At 47.6% G+C, this 14,651-nt stretch overlaps 1 long non-coding RNA gene across 1 annotated transcript; it reads right to left on the bottom strand.

Moving 5' to 3' along the window:
* Positions 1 to 3,999: 3,999 nt before the first annotated feature.
* Positions 4,000 to 4,791, bottom strand: LOC124670517. The gene is made up of 3 exons (XR_006992544.1): positions 4,735 to 4,791; positions 4,544 to 4,639; positions 4,000 to 4,048 (listed from the first exon to the last, which is right to left on the bottom strand). It is a non-coding gene; the product is annotated as an uncharacterized LOC124670517 (long non-coding RNA).
* Between the last annotated feature and the right edge of the window lie 9,860 nt (positions 4,792 to 14,651).

Below are 14,651 nucleotides of genomic sequence, written 5' to 3'. Positions count from 1 at the left end.
CTCCAGATATGATATGCATGCATGACATGGCAAGGATGATGCGATGCACTTATCCAATTTAAGCGGAATCGGAATCCCGGACAAACAAATTAGGTTAGAGTTGCATTTTCTACCGACAAGTTTAAGTGTTGATTAGCATTGCATAACATGGCAGGGGTGCGCTACTTCAATATTAAACAGAGCGGGGAAATCCTAGTTGGATATCTGAAATACTCCGCATATATGTGAGGTGAAATGCATAAACTATCACGACGCAACATGATGCGAGATGCAAACAGATGAATGGATGGCATATTCATGTTCCTTGTATTTTTATGATCAATTTTCATATATAACACTTGCATTTCGATACACGGTTTGGAAGATATGATTTTTGCAAGATATACATATTTTCTGCAAAAACAAAAGGGAAAGGATTGGCAGAGGTCGAACTGGACCAGACCTGCGCGGATCTGGGCCGGAACCTCGCCTACGCTGATGGCCTGGCTTGCTGGGCTGTGCTAGATGGATCTGGGCCGAGGCCCATCATCGCCCGGATCTGATTAAAAAAAATGGAGAGAAAAAGGAGTGAGGATAATTCCCTCTGTTGGGAATCGAACCAAGGACCTCATGATCTGTAGCAAAGGAACGAACCAGTCAGCCTAGTACATGATTGATGAACAGTACTAGGTGCACAACAACATGAGGTAGCACAGGCCGGACTTGCAAGATGTGACCATGGCGGACGGGAAACATCACTGTGTAGCATCGATCTAGCGGGGAAGTGCGAACCAGGACGAGGTGGATGGCTTCGGAGGTGCGGCTGAATGCCAGGAGTCTGATGGCGGTGGTTTGGAGTCGAGGGGTTGCTTGGGAGAGACGCCGCCGGTGAGGTCCTGCGGCGGACAAAAGACATCAACGTCGGCAGCACAAACGGGAGGGAGAGGATGACGATGCAAACGACCGAGAGGTGCGCTTGCTCACCGGGAAGCTGGTAGACACGACGAGGAGGACAGACAAGGTCGGAGGCGGCCGCAATCGTGGCCGGAAGGTGGTCGCCGAGCACGGAATCCACGAATTTGCCGACGATTTATAGAGTCCCGGGTCAATTCCTTGGTTGGGGATGATGAGGACGATGAGGCGCATCTTCTGGTACTCACGGATAGACGCGGGGTGGCCTGTAGTGGCGGCGCCATGGCGAGGTGGAGGAGGTACTGTGGTGGTCATTTTCTCCTTCGTTGCTCACAGAGAGAAAAGGAAGGGTGAGGAAAGGAGGAGTGGCGGCGGCAGGAGGGAGGATGAAGGGGAGGCACTAGGGTTTCTAGGCGTTGGGGCGTAGCTTTAAGGGAGGGGGAAAGGAGGGAGCAGGTGGAGATGGAGGTGGGGGCGTGCGGTGGTGGTCACGCACCGAACGTGAAGAAGAAAGCGACAGGAAAAGGAAACGTGAGGAGCGTCTCCTCGCTCGAAAAGTTATCGGGCCAGGAAAGGAAGGAAGCAAGATGGGCTCGGGCCTGCGGTGGGAGAAAGGAAGGATACCAGGGAGAAAGAGAGAAAGCCAGGGAGAGAGAGAGAGGCCCGAGAGGAGGGGTTTTGTTAAATGAATAGAGAAGAGGAGGATTTTTATTAACCCATACGAGAGGAAAACAAAATAGCTAGGATTTATAAAAAATAATTTTATTTATTAAAATCATGGATGACATGATGCATGATGCCATGATGATGCACAAAAGAAAAAGAACAAACATATCTATTAGGGGTACTACCCTGGGCCGTTACAATCGACACCACTAACAAGGAATCTCGCCCCGAGATTCCACGTCTAGGTACGGGGGAAGAGGTGAACTATCGGGTCTTCAGGTGACGTGTCGCTCTCCTCGACACCACTAACAAGAGTTGTTGCTCCAGGTTGATCGGGCGACACCACTAACAAGGGTTGTTGCTCCGTTGTCGATGATGCGCTTTCGTCGGGACCTCCGAAGATCGGACCTAATAGGTGAGAGGCAAAGATCGTCCAACCCACGTCGGAACCTAAGACTCAGAAAACTCAGATAAGGGAGAAGACTCAAAACTCGTGAAGATAAGAGGAGAAAGAATATAGGTAAGGAGAAAATTCAGAGCTACTCAGAACTGTCCAACGAATTTTAGAAAATAGTTTGGACTCTATAAACTCAACGACCGTTGGCAAGGTTATCCTAAAGGCTGGACTAGTGGGGTACCGTCAACCTGATGCTCTGATACCAACTTGTGACGCCCCGAAACCGGTACCATGAGGATCCCGGCGAATCCGCCGAAATCCGCACGATATCGATTTTAGGAGACGCACCACCAAGCGCCTCGTACACGCCGAAGCATGCACGCGATGCGGGTGGAATCAATCACGAGCGGTAACATCACAACAGGATTACAATAGAGCCCACAAGAAACAGATATATTACAACAACGACTCCAACGAGTCAAGATACAAATAGATACATACAAAGATCCAAATCATACAGAAGATCAAATATATCCGAATACGGACAAGATACAAATTTGGACTAAGAGTCCTAAAGATAACCAGTGGCGTCCATAACCCTGCCCAGGCCAAGCCGGAAGGGTAACCTTGCTAGCGTCGTCTTCATCGAACATATCTTCATACCTGCCCGGTTATATCCCGTAGAAGCGACAATAAGTACGGGTTCGTACTTAACAAGACTTCAAGACGTATAAGCATTCGTCAACCTGATCGTCCTTTGTACTTGAGGCACGCAGGGACTTAGAGGACGCAAGAGGAACGTCATAGGCAATATGGTGGGGTTAAGCGGCAGCGCGCAAGCACTAAAAACCTATAGAGACACTCTACAACGAGTCATCTAATCGAGAAGATGAGAGAGCGCACAAGCTAGCGAGTTCTATACTCGCAAACATAACACAGCCGATGCGTTCCCCCCTCGCAAGGAAGTACTTACAAGGGCACTCACATGGTTGTCAAGTTTTAACCAGTTATTATTTAAGTTGTTCTATCTTACTACACAAGTTATTAGTAATGAAACAACAGGTGCAAGTTGTCTATGGTCGAGTCATACAGCTCCAAGTCGTCCATAACCGCGGACGCGGCTTATCGATAAGATTTAACCCTGCAGGGATGCCCAAATGTGCCCACACGCACGATCAACCCACTTGCGACAGGTGGATTTCACGACTCGCACTCTCCTTCACGACAACAATGTCCAGGAAGCCACCGACTAAGTTGAACCCGTATCGAAGTCCGGCACGAATCTCGAAGCGGACCTAGCTATTGCGTGCACGGCTTCCGAGGGTCAAAACACACACGAGGGCGAATGACCCGCTTCAAGCATGCGATAAACGCTCAGGCCGCAAACCTATACGTGCATACCGTAAACAAGGGATACAAGGCACCCGGGGGCTTCCCAAAGTAAATAAGTAACAGTCGGCATGCACGCAAACAACAAATGGTAAAACAAGATGCGAAACTAGTTGTGGCCACCGGACAAAGTTGTAGATTCCGAGCGGTGGTCGAGGGGAGACCCGAAACATACCCACGTGTGGTTAGAGCGCTCGGTCTCGGAACGGATAACAAGAACTCGGGGTCCTAAGATATTTAGGAAACACAAGTGAGCCGTCACAAAACGATCGACCGACCCACCGATGCCTCCGCTTAACAACTATTAACAAGTAACCATGATACCCTCAACGAGATATATCCATAAACCATATGTCATGATTCCCAACCGATAACCCGATAAGATAGCGGTAATCGGTAACGAGATATAAACAGCACTAGCATGCACTACAACTCGCAAGGCAAACCCGATAACCAAATAATAGCTGTAGGTGGTTGGTGGAGGCAATATAGGCTGCTTGAGGTAACAAGTGGAAGGGACACGTGACAAGAACGCAACTCAAGGATAGCATAAGGGAGAAGGCAAAATAAAATAGGTGAGCGACTTCTGCAGGGGCAGAAGTATAGGGGAAAATGCTTGCCTGTTAAAGCTTGCCGAGGAACATCCGGAGAACTTGTCGTATCTCACCACACCACTTCGTGATCCTATCCGGGAAGAAGCAAATGCTGGAACACACAACGAATGCAATTCTTACAACTACGGAGAAGAATCGGCATGCTCCATATATGATATGCATGCATGACATGGCAAGGATGATGCGATGCACTTATCCAATTTAAGCGGAATCGGAATCCCGGACAAACAAATTAGGTTAGAGTTGCATTTTCTACCGACAAGTTTAAGTGTTGATTAGCAATGCATAACATGGCAGGGGTGCGCTACTTCAATATTAAACAGAGCGGGGAAATCCTAGTTGGATATCTGAAATACTCCGCATATATGTGAGGTGAAATGCATAAACTATCACGATGCGACATGATGCGAGATGCAAACAGATGAATGGATGGCATATTCATGTTCCTTGTATTTTTATGATCAATTTTCATATATAACACTTTGCATTTCGATACACGGTTTGGAAGATATGATTTTTGCAAGATATACATATTTTCTGCAAAAACAAAAGGGAAAGGATTGGCAGAGGTCGAACTGGACCAGACCTGCGCGGATCTGGGCCGGAACCTCGCCTATGCTGATGGCCTGGCTTGCTGGGCTGTGCTAGATGGATCTGGGCCGAGGCCCATCATCGCCCGGATCTGATTAAAAAAAATGGAGAGAAAAAGGAGTGAGGATAATTCCCTCTGTTGGGAATCGAACCAAGGACCTCATGATCTGTAGCAAAGGAACGAACCAGTCAGCCTAGTACATGATTGATGAACAGTACTAGGCGCACAACAACATGAGGTAGCACAGGCCGGACTTGCAAGATGTGACCATGGCGGACGGGAAACATCACTGTGTAGCATCGATCTAGCGGGGAAGTGCGAACCAGGACGAGGTGGATGGCTTCGGAGGTGCGGCTGAATGCCAGGAGTCTGATGGCGGTGGTTTGGAGTCGAGGGGGTTGCCGGAGAGACGCCACCGGTGAGGTCCTGCGGCGGACAAAAGACATCAACGTCGGCAGCACAAACGGGAGGGAGAGGATGAAGATGCAAACGACTGAGAGGTGCGCTTGCTCACCGGGAAGCTGGTAGACACGACGAGGAGGACAGACAAGGTCGGAGGCGGCCGCAATCGTGGCCGGAAGGTGGTCGCCGGAGCACGGAATCCACGAATTTGCCGACGATTTAGAGAGTCCCGGGTCAATTCCTTGGTTGGGGATGATGAGGACGATGAGGCGCATCTTCCGGTACTCACGGATAGACGCGGGGTGGCCTCGTAGCGGCGGCGCCATGGCGAGGTGGAGGAGGTACTGTGGTGGTCGTTTTCTCCTTCGTTGCTCACAGAGAGAAAAGGAAGGGTGAGGAAAGGAGGAGTGGCGGCGGCGAGGAGGGAGGATGAAGGGGAGGCACTAGGGTTTCTAGGCGTTGGGGCGTAGCTTTAAGGGAGGGGAAAGGAGGGAGCAGGTGGAGATGGAGGTGGGGGCGTGCGGTGGTGGTCACGCACCGAACGTGAAGAAGAAAGCGACAGGAAAAGGAAACGTGAGGAGCGTCTCCTCGCTCGAAAAGTTATCGGGCCAGGAAAGGAAGGAAGCAAGATGGGCTCGGGCCTGCGGTGGGAGAAAGGAAGGATACCAGGGAGAAAAGAGAGAAAGCCAGGGGAGAGAGAGAGAGGCCCAGAGGAGGGGTTTTGTTAAATGAATAGAGAAGAGGAGGATTTTTATTAACCCATACGAGAGGAAAACAAAATAGCTAGGATTTATAAAAAATAATTTTATTTATTAAAATCATGGATGACATGATGCATGATGCCATGATGATGCACAAAAGAAAAAGAACAAACATATCTATTAGGGGTACTACCTCGGGCCGTTACAATCGACACCACTAACAAGGAATCTCGCCCGAGATTCCACGTCTAGGTACGGGGAAGAGGTGAACTATCGGGTCTTCGAGTGACGTGTCGCTCTCCTCGACACCACTAACAAGAGTTCTTGTTCCATGTTGATCGGCGACACCACTAACAAGGGTTGTTGCTCCGTTGTCGATGATGCGCTTTCGTCGGGACCTCCGAAGATCGGACCTAATAGGTGAGGGGCAAAGATCGTCCAACCCACGTCGGAACCTAAGACTCAGAGAACTCGGATAAGGAGAAGACTCAAAACTCGTGAAGATAAGAGGAGAAAGAATATAGGTAAGGAGAAAATTCGAGCTACTCGTAACCTGTCCAACGAATTTTAGAAAATAGTTTGGACTCTATAAACTCAACGACCGTTGGCAAGGTTATCCTAAAGGCTGGACTAGTGGGGTACCGTCAACCTGATGCTCTGATACCAACTTGTGACGCCCCGAAACCGGTACCATGAGGATCCCAGCGAATCCGCCGAAATCCGCACGATATCGATTTTAGGAGACGCACCACCAAGCGCCTCGTACACGCCGAAGCATGCACGCGATGCGGGTGGAATCAATCACGAGCGGTAACATCACAACAGGATTACAATAGAGCCCACAAGAAACAGATATATTACAACAACGACTCCAACGAGTCAAGATACAAATAGATACATACAAAGATCCAAATCATACAGAAGATCAAATACATCCGAATACGGACAAGATACAAATTTGGACTAAGAGTCCCGAAGATAACCGATGGCGTCCATAACCCCGCCTGTGCCAAGCCGGAAGGGTAACCTTGCTAGCGTCGTCTTCATCGAACATATCTTCATACCTGCCCGGTTATATCCCGTAGAAGCAAGCAATAAGTACGGGTTCATACTTAACAAGACTTCAAGACGTATAAGCATTCGTCAACCGACCGTCCTTTGTACTTGAGGCACGCAGGGGACTTAGAGGACGCAAGAGGAACGTCATAGGCAATATGGTGGGGTTAAGCGGCAGCGCGCAAGCACTAAAAACCTATAGAGACACTCTACAACAGTCGTCTAATCAGAGAAGATGAGAGAGCGCACAAGCTAGCAGTTCTATACTCGCAAACATAACACAGCCCGATGCGTTCCCCCTCGCAAGGAAGTACTTACAAGGGCACTCACATGGTTGTCAAGTTTTAACCGAGTTATTATTTAAGTTGTTCTATCTTACTACACAAGTTATTAGTAATGAAACAACGAGTGCAAGTTGTCTATGGTCGAGTCATACGGCTCCAAGTCGTCCATAACCGCGTACGCGGCTTATCGATAAGATGTAACCACTGCGAGGGTGCCCAAATGTGCCCACACGCACGATCAACCCACTTGCGACAGGTGGATTTCACGACTCGCACTCTCCTTCACGACAACAATGTCCAGGAAGCCACCTAACTAAGTTGAACCCGTATCGAAGTCCCAGCGAATCTCCGAGCGGACCTAGCTATTGCGTGCACGGCTTCCGAGGGTCAAAACACACACAGGGGCGAATGACCCGCTTCGACGATGCGATAAACGCTCGAGCCGCAAACCTATACGTGCATACCGTAAACAAGGGATACAAGGCACCCGGGGGCTTCCCAAAGTAAATAAGTAACAGTCGGCATGCACGCAAACAACAAATGGTAAAACAAGTACGAAACTAGTTGTGGCCACTCGGACAAAGTTGTAGATTCTGCAGGTGGTCGAGGGAGACCCGTAAACATACCCACGTGTGGTTAGAGTGCTCGGTCTCGAACGGATAACAAGAACTCGGGGTCCTAAGATATTTAGGAAACACAAGTGAGCCGTCACAAAACGATCACCGACCCACCGATGCCTCCGCTTAACAACTATTAACAAGTAACCATGATACCCTCAACAGATATATCCATAAACCATATGTCATGATTCCCAACTGATAACCCGATAAGATAGCGGTAACGGTAACGAGATATAAACAGCACTAGCATGCACTACAACTCGCAAGGCAGACCCGATAACCAAATAATAGCTGTAGGTGGTTGGTGGAGGCAATATAGGCTGCTTGAGGTAACAAGTGGAAGGGACACGTGACAAGAACGCAACTCAAGGATAGCATAAGGGAGAAGGCAAAATAAAATAGGTGAGCGACTTCGCAGGGGCGTAAGTATAGGGAAAATGCTTGCTCGTTAAAGCTTGCCGAGGAACATCCGGAGAACTTGTCGTATCTCACCACACCACTTCGTGATCCTATCCGGGAAGAAGCAAATGCTGGAACACACAACGGATGCAATTCTTACAACTACGGAGAAGAATCGGCATGCTCCAGATATGATATGCATGCATGACATGGCAAGGATGATGCGATGCACTTATCCAATTTAAGCGGAATCGAATCCCGACAAACAAATTAGGTTAGAGTTGCATTTTCTACCGACAAGTTTAAGTGTTGATTAGCATTGCATAACATGGCAGGGGTGCGCTACTTCAATATTAAACAGAGCGGGGAAATCCTAGTTGGATATCTGAAATACTCCGCATATATGTGAGGTGAAATGCATAAACTATCACGACGCGACATGATGCGAGATGCAAACAGATGAATGGATGGCATATTCATGTTCCTTGTATTTTTATGATCAATTTTCATATATAACACTTTGCATTTCGATACACGGTTTGGAAGATATGATTTTTGCAAGATATACATATTTTCTCGCAAAAACAAAAGGGAAAGGATTGGCAGAGGTCGAACTGGACCAGACCTGCGCGGATCTGGGCCGGAACCTCGCCTACGCTGATGGCCTGGCTTGCTGGGCTGTGCTAGATGGATCTGGGCCGAGGCCCATCATCGCCCGGATCTGATTAAAAAAAATGGAGAGAAAAAGGAGTGAGGATAATTCCCTCTGTTGGGAATCGAACCAAGGACCTCATGATCTGTAGCAAAGGAACGAACCAGTCAGCCTAGTACATGATTGATGAACAGTACTAGGCGCACAACAACATGAGGTAGCACAGGCCGGACTTGCAAGATGTGACCATGGCGGACGGGAAACATCACTGTGTAGCATCGATCTAGCGGGGAAGTGCGAACCAGGACGAGGTGGATGGCTTCGGAGGTGCGGCTGAATGCCAGGAGTCTGATGGCGGTGGTTTGGAGTCGAGGGGGTTGCCGGAGAGACGCCGCCGGTGAGGTCCTGCGGCGGACAAAAGACATCAACGTCGGCAGCACAAACGGGAGGGAGAGGATGACGATGCAAACGACTGAGAGGTGCGCTTGCTCACCGGGAAGCTGGTAGACACGACGAGGAGGACAGACAAGGTCGGAGGCGGCCGCAATCGTGGCCGGAAGGTGGTCGCCGGAGCACGGAATCCACGAATTTGCCGACGATTTAGAGAGTCCCGGGTCAATTCCTTGGTTGGGGATGATGAGGACGATGAGGCGCATCTTCTGGTACTCACGGATAGACGCGGGGTGGCCTGTAGCGACGGCGCCATGGCGAGGTGGAGGAGGTACTGTGGTGGTCGTTTTCTCCTTCGTTGCTCACAGAGAGAAAAGGAAGGGTGAGGAAAGGAGGAGTGGCGGCGGCAGGAGGGAGGATGAAGGGGAGGCACTAGGGTTTCTAGGCGTTGGGGCGTAGCTTTAAGGGAGGGGGAAAGGAGGGAGCAGGTGGAGATGGAGGTGGGGGCGTGTGGTGGTGGCCACGCACCGAACGTGAAGAAGAAAGCGACAGGAAAAGGAAACGTGAGGAGCGTCTCCTCGCTCGAAAAGTTATCGGGCCAGGAAAGGAAGGAAGCAAGATGGGCTCGGGCCTGCGGTGGGAGAAAGGAAGGATACCAGGGAGAAAAGAGAGAAAGCCAGGGGAGAGAGAGAGAGGCCCAGAGGAGGGGTTTTGTTAAATGAATAGAGAAGAGGAGGATTTTTATTAACCCATACGAGAGGAAAACAAAATAGCTAGGATTTATAAAAATAATTTTATTTATTAAAATCATGGATGACATGATGCATGATGCCATGATGATGCACAAAAGAAAAAGAACAAACATATCTATTAGGGGTACTACCCTGGGCCGTTACAGAAGGCTCCTTTGAAACTTGATTTGACGTGGATAGCGAGCGCACAGGCGCTCGTTTGCTGGGTTGGGCGCAAAAGAGGATCTATCTAATTCGTACTGCATTAAATGTATTTCGTTTTTTCTTCAGAAAAGCAATAACTTTTATTTTAAACCGAGTGTCAATCCATTTTTATTTTGAAATCAAGCAACCTTGGTGCTCAATGAAACAATTGTGGTGTTCGACGAAACAACTTTGATATACGACGAAGCAACTTTGGTGCGCGGCGAATAAACTAGATTCACAGCAACGGAAGCAACTTCACAACACCTATAGGCAATTTTAGAATAATGGTAGACAACTTTATAATAATTAAAAGTAACTTAGGACCTTACGACAACAACTTTGGTGTCCAACGAAGCAACTTAGTCCCGATGAAGCAAATTTGGTAATAAGGAAGCATCTTTGATGGGTGACGAAGCAACTTTGGTTACAATGAAGCAAATTTCAGACCATTGATTATCTCAACACATAGTAATTGCTCGATTAACTCAATCTGTTGCCTCACTAACTATGAGTGACATCGTTAGCCAATTTATCGACCGGGTAAGCAACTCTATAACATCAATAAATAACTTTGTAGCACCGGGCACAAAAGTTACTATGATAGCATCAAATTTGCTCTGTTGGGCAACAAAGTTATGCTTTCGGACCAAACTTATGTCGTTAGACACCAATGTTGCGTCGTTAGACACGAAATTTGCTCTTTGGGGCACTAAAGTTGCGTCTTTGGGCGCCAATTTCTGCCGTCGGTAGATATCAAAGTTGCGCCATCGGGCACCAAATTTCATTTTTTCTAAAGTTGCTCTAACAGACATCAAAGTTGTTCAGTCGGACACCAAAATTATTAGGCACCAATGTTGTATAGTGAAGCAAACAATTTTGCGCCGACAGGCATCAAAGTTGTGCCATCCAACACTGAAGTTGCATCGTAATAAACAATTTTGTTATGGTGGGAACCTAGGTTACTCTTTCTGACACCAAAGTTATCCTATCGTAAAAGTTTAGTTGTCACGCACTAAAATTGCCTGGTTGGGCATAAATCTTACCTTTTTGGGTACCCATGTTGATTCGTCGGGCACGAAAACATGAGGTCACTTCAGTGCAGTGCAGTGAGGTAAGTTTGTACAAGTGTAAGCATCTTCACTGTAGTGGAACTATAGCGACATTGCCAAGGCTAGACAATTTATCAGTCTCAGCAAACAACTTTACAGTAATAATATGCAATTTATTAGTATTTGTAGACAACTTTCAACGACGAACATCAACTTCCCATGTGAGAATCTAGATGGAAGTAGCAGCCAATTATTCCCACATGAGCATTTCCCCCCTACATCCCCTGCTGGATCTTGAACGGGCACGAGAAAACACCAACAACGGTCATGATGACCACGAGAAGCTCCCACCCAGCGAGCCTTCGGCAGCCACAACGACGCCGCCATCCTCCTCCAATATTAGGGCGTGTGTCAGCATGTGCGCTCCCCGCCACCCGCTGCGTGGTGACGCTCAGCAAGCACGGAGACATCTAACATATTGGGCTCGTAGAGGCTAGTCGTCATGTCTGCAGTTGTTGGGCTCGGGTCGAGAGGGTGTGGAATTCACGCGACCACGAGTCGGCAGTTTGAGGAAGACGACGCCTGCGCCACCCATGCAGCTCTTCACATAGGTCCAACCCAAACCCAAATCAAATCTCGGCAATATCTCCTCCAACCGCCGGCCGGCGGGTCCAACCTCCGCCCCACTGATTCAATCACGCTCGGGAGTGATGAGGATGCAGGGAGACTCGGCGCGGGAGGGATTCTAGAAGGCAGCGGTAGCTGCGGTTTTATTTGAACATACCATTCTTTAGTGGAGATGGGATGATGAACATACCAATCTCATTCCCATGTTTTATTTGAAGAAATAATTTGAAAAGGTTTAATAAAACTAGAAGTAGTTTTGTAGTTAAAACTAGAGAGGAAAAATAAATAGGGTTTTGGAAATTTTATTACAAGAGAGTAAGAATAAATTTGGGACATAAGATCTCAAGGGTATATGATTACTACATAATGTAACAATCATTTACACACTTGGTTTGGTGGATATTAAACTTGGATTAAAGAAAAACAAGAGGTAAAAGTGAAGGAAGTGATCTTAAGTTGAAACATTGGATAGGGTATAAGATCAAGTTGGAGAGAGTGGTTGCAAGACTTGCATGGGACATGCAAGACGCGAAAGTTGTAAAAGGGTGGTGCATAGATGAGATCCATGCCTTGATTTCACCTATAACAGTGGTGGATGCTTAGAGATCAACTTCCAAAATTTGAAGATTCTAACAGTGCCAAAAACAGGTTATCGACTTGGCTTCAAAACCATCAAGGATAAGTGTGTAGATGAGTGATCTGGTCAAGGGCATTGGTAGGGTTAGGAAGTGCACAAGATAGGGTATGACTAGGGCTAGGTGCATTGTCTCATATGGCAAAGGATAGATATAGCTAGAGTCTCCAAAATTCAATCGGATAGCTGTTTTAGGACTTAGTCAAATTTGGAGTTGTTCCAAGTTGATGCCTAAGGTACAAGGCAATTCATCTTAGCCAGCAGATCAAGGAAATACATCTATAAGCAGATCAAGGCAATTTATCTTACTAAACCATTTTAAAAAAAAGTTTTTGTTCCCCCTGATTTTTGCACTTTGGACAACTAAATAAGGTTGCCAAACTTGGGGTGTTACAATCGCGAAGATTGGAATATTGTCCAGGAAAGCGTTGGAGAGGATAAACCGACCCCCCCGAGGTGAGCAACAATCTACTTAACCAAGGCTCAATTTTGCCAGCAAGCTTGCGAACTAGACATAACCATTGTTCAAGCATCAATTTCCTATTCGAGATAGGGAGGCCGAGGTACAGGAAAGGGAAGGCACCGAGTTTGTTGTTGAATTTGTTAGTGAACAACGACCTCACTTTTGTGATAATTAATCTACAAGCCCAACATCTCCTCAAAGCACACAAGCAGAACCTTCAGGTTATCTAAATCTTCATCCGAATTTTCTACCAAGATCAGGGTATCGTTGGCATATTGAAGGTGGGAGACTCCGCCCGGGACTATATGGGGCACCACCCTATGAATGTGCCCCGACGCATGATACGTCTCCAACGTATCTATAATTTCTGATGTTCCATGCTTGTTTTATGACAATACCGACATGTTTTGTTCACACTTTATGTCATTATTATGCGTTTTCCGGAACTAGCCTATTGACAAGATGCCGAAGTGCCAGTTCCTGTTTTCTGCTATTTTTGGTTTCAGAAATCCTAGTAAAGAAATATTCTCGGAATTGGACGAAATCAACGCCCAGGTTCCTATTTTGCCCGGAAGCATCCGGAACACCCGAGAACCGCCAGAGAGGGGGCACAGGGCCACCAAACCCTAGGCCGGCGCGGCCAAGGGGGGGCCCGCGCCCCCCTATAGTGTGGGCCCCCCAGAAGTCCACCGACCTTGCCCTTCCGCCTATTTAAAGCCTCCGTCGCGAAAACCCTGAGACGTTCGACGAAACCAGAGAAAACCTTCCAGAGCCGCCGCCATCGCGAAGCCAAGATCTGGGGGACAGGAGTCTCTGTTCCGGCACGCCGCCGGACGGGGAAGTGCCCCCGGAAGGCTTCTCCATCGACACCGCTGCCATCTCCACCGCCATCTTCATCACCGCCGCTGCTCCCATGGGGAGGAGTAGTTCTCCATCGAGGCTCTGGGTCGTACCTGGTAGCTATGTGGTTCATCTCTCTCCTATGTACTTCAATACAATAATCTCATGAGCTGCCTTACATGATTGAGATTCATATGATGATGCTTGTAATCTAGATGTCATTATGCTAGTCAAGTGAATTTTACTTATGTGATCTCCGGAGACTCCTTGTCCCACGTGTGTAAAGGTGATAGTGTGTGCACCGTGTGGGTCTCTTAGGCTATATGTCACATAATACTTATTCACTGTTATGAAGAGCATAGTGAAGTGCTTATTTATATCTCTTTATGATTGCAATGTGTTTTGTATCACAATTTATCTATGTGCCACTCTAGCAATGTTATTAAAGTAGTTTTATTCCTCCTGCACGGTGTAATGGTGACAGTGTGTGTGCATCCGTGTTAGTACTTGGCGTATGCTATGATTATGATCTCTTGTAGATTATGAAGTTAACTATTGCTATGATGGTATTGATGTGATCTATTCCTCCTACATAGTGTGAAGGTGACAGATGTGCATACTATGTTAGTACTTGGTTTAGTCGAATTGATCTTTCATGCACTCTAAGGTTATTTAAATATGAACATTGAATTGTGGAGCTTGTTAACTCCGGCATTGAGGGTTCGTGTAATCCTACGCAATGGTGTTCATCATCCAACAAGAGTGTAGAGTATGCATTTATCTATTCCGTTATGTGATCAATGTTGAGAGTGTCCACTAGTGAAAGTCCGATCCCTAGGCCTTGTTCCTAAATACTGCTATCGCTGTTTGTTTACTGTTTACTGTGTTACTACTGCTGCGTTACTACTGCTTGTTTACTGTCCTGGGCAAAGCACTTTTCTGGTGTCGGTTTCGGCGCCACGAACGGGCAGCACCTCCGTACTCGGTCACACGTTCGGTTGTTGATGAAGACGACGTCCACCTCCCGTTCCAGCGGGCAGCGGAAGT

This window comes from Lolium rigidum, chromosome 7 (genome assembly GCF_022539505.1).
Source record: "Lolium rigidum isolate FL_2022 chromosome 7, APGP_CSIRO_Lrig_0.1, whole genome shotgun sequence".
NCBI classification, from domain to species: domain Eukaryota; kingdom Viridiplantae; phylum Streptophyta; class Magnoliopsida; order Poales; family Poaceae; genus Lolium; species Lolium rigidum.
The sequence above is the reverse complement of the archived record's forward strand: the minus strand, read 5'-3'. Positions and strand labels throughout refer to the sequence as shown.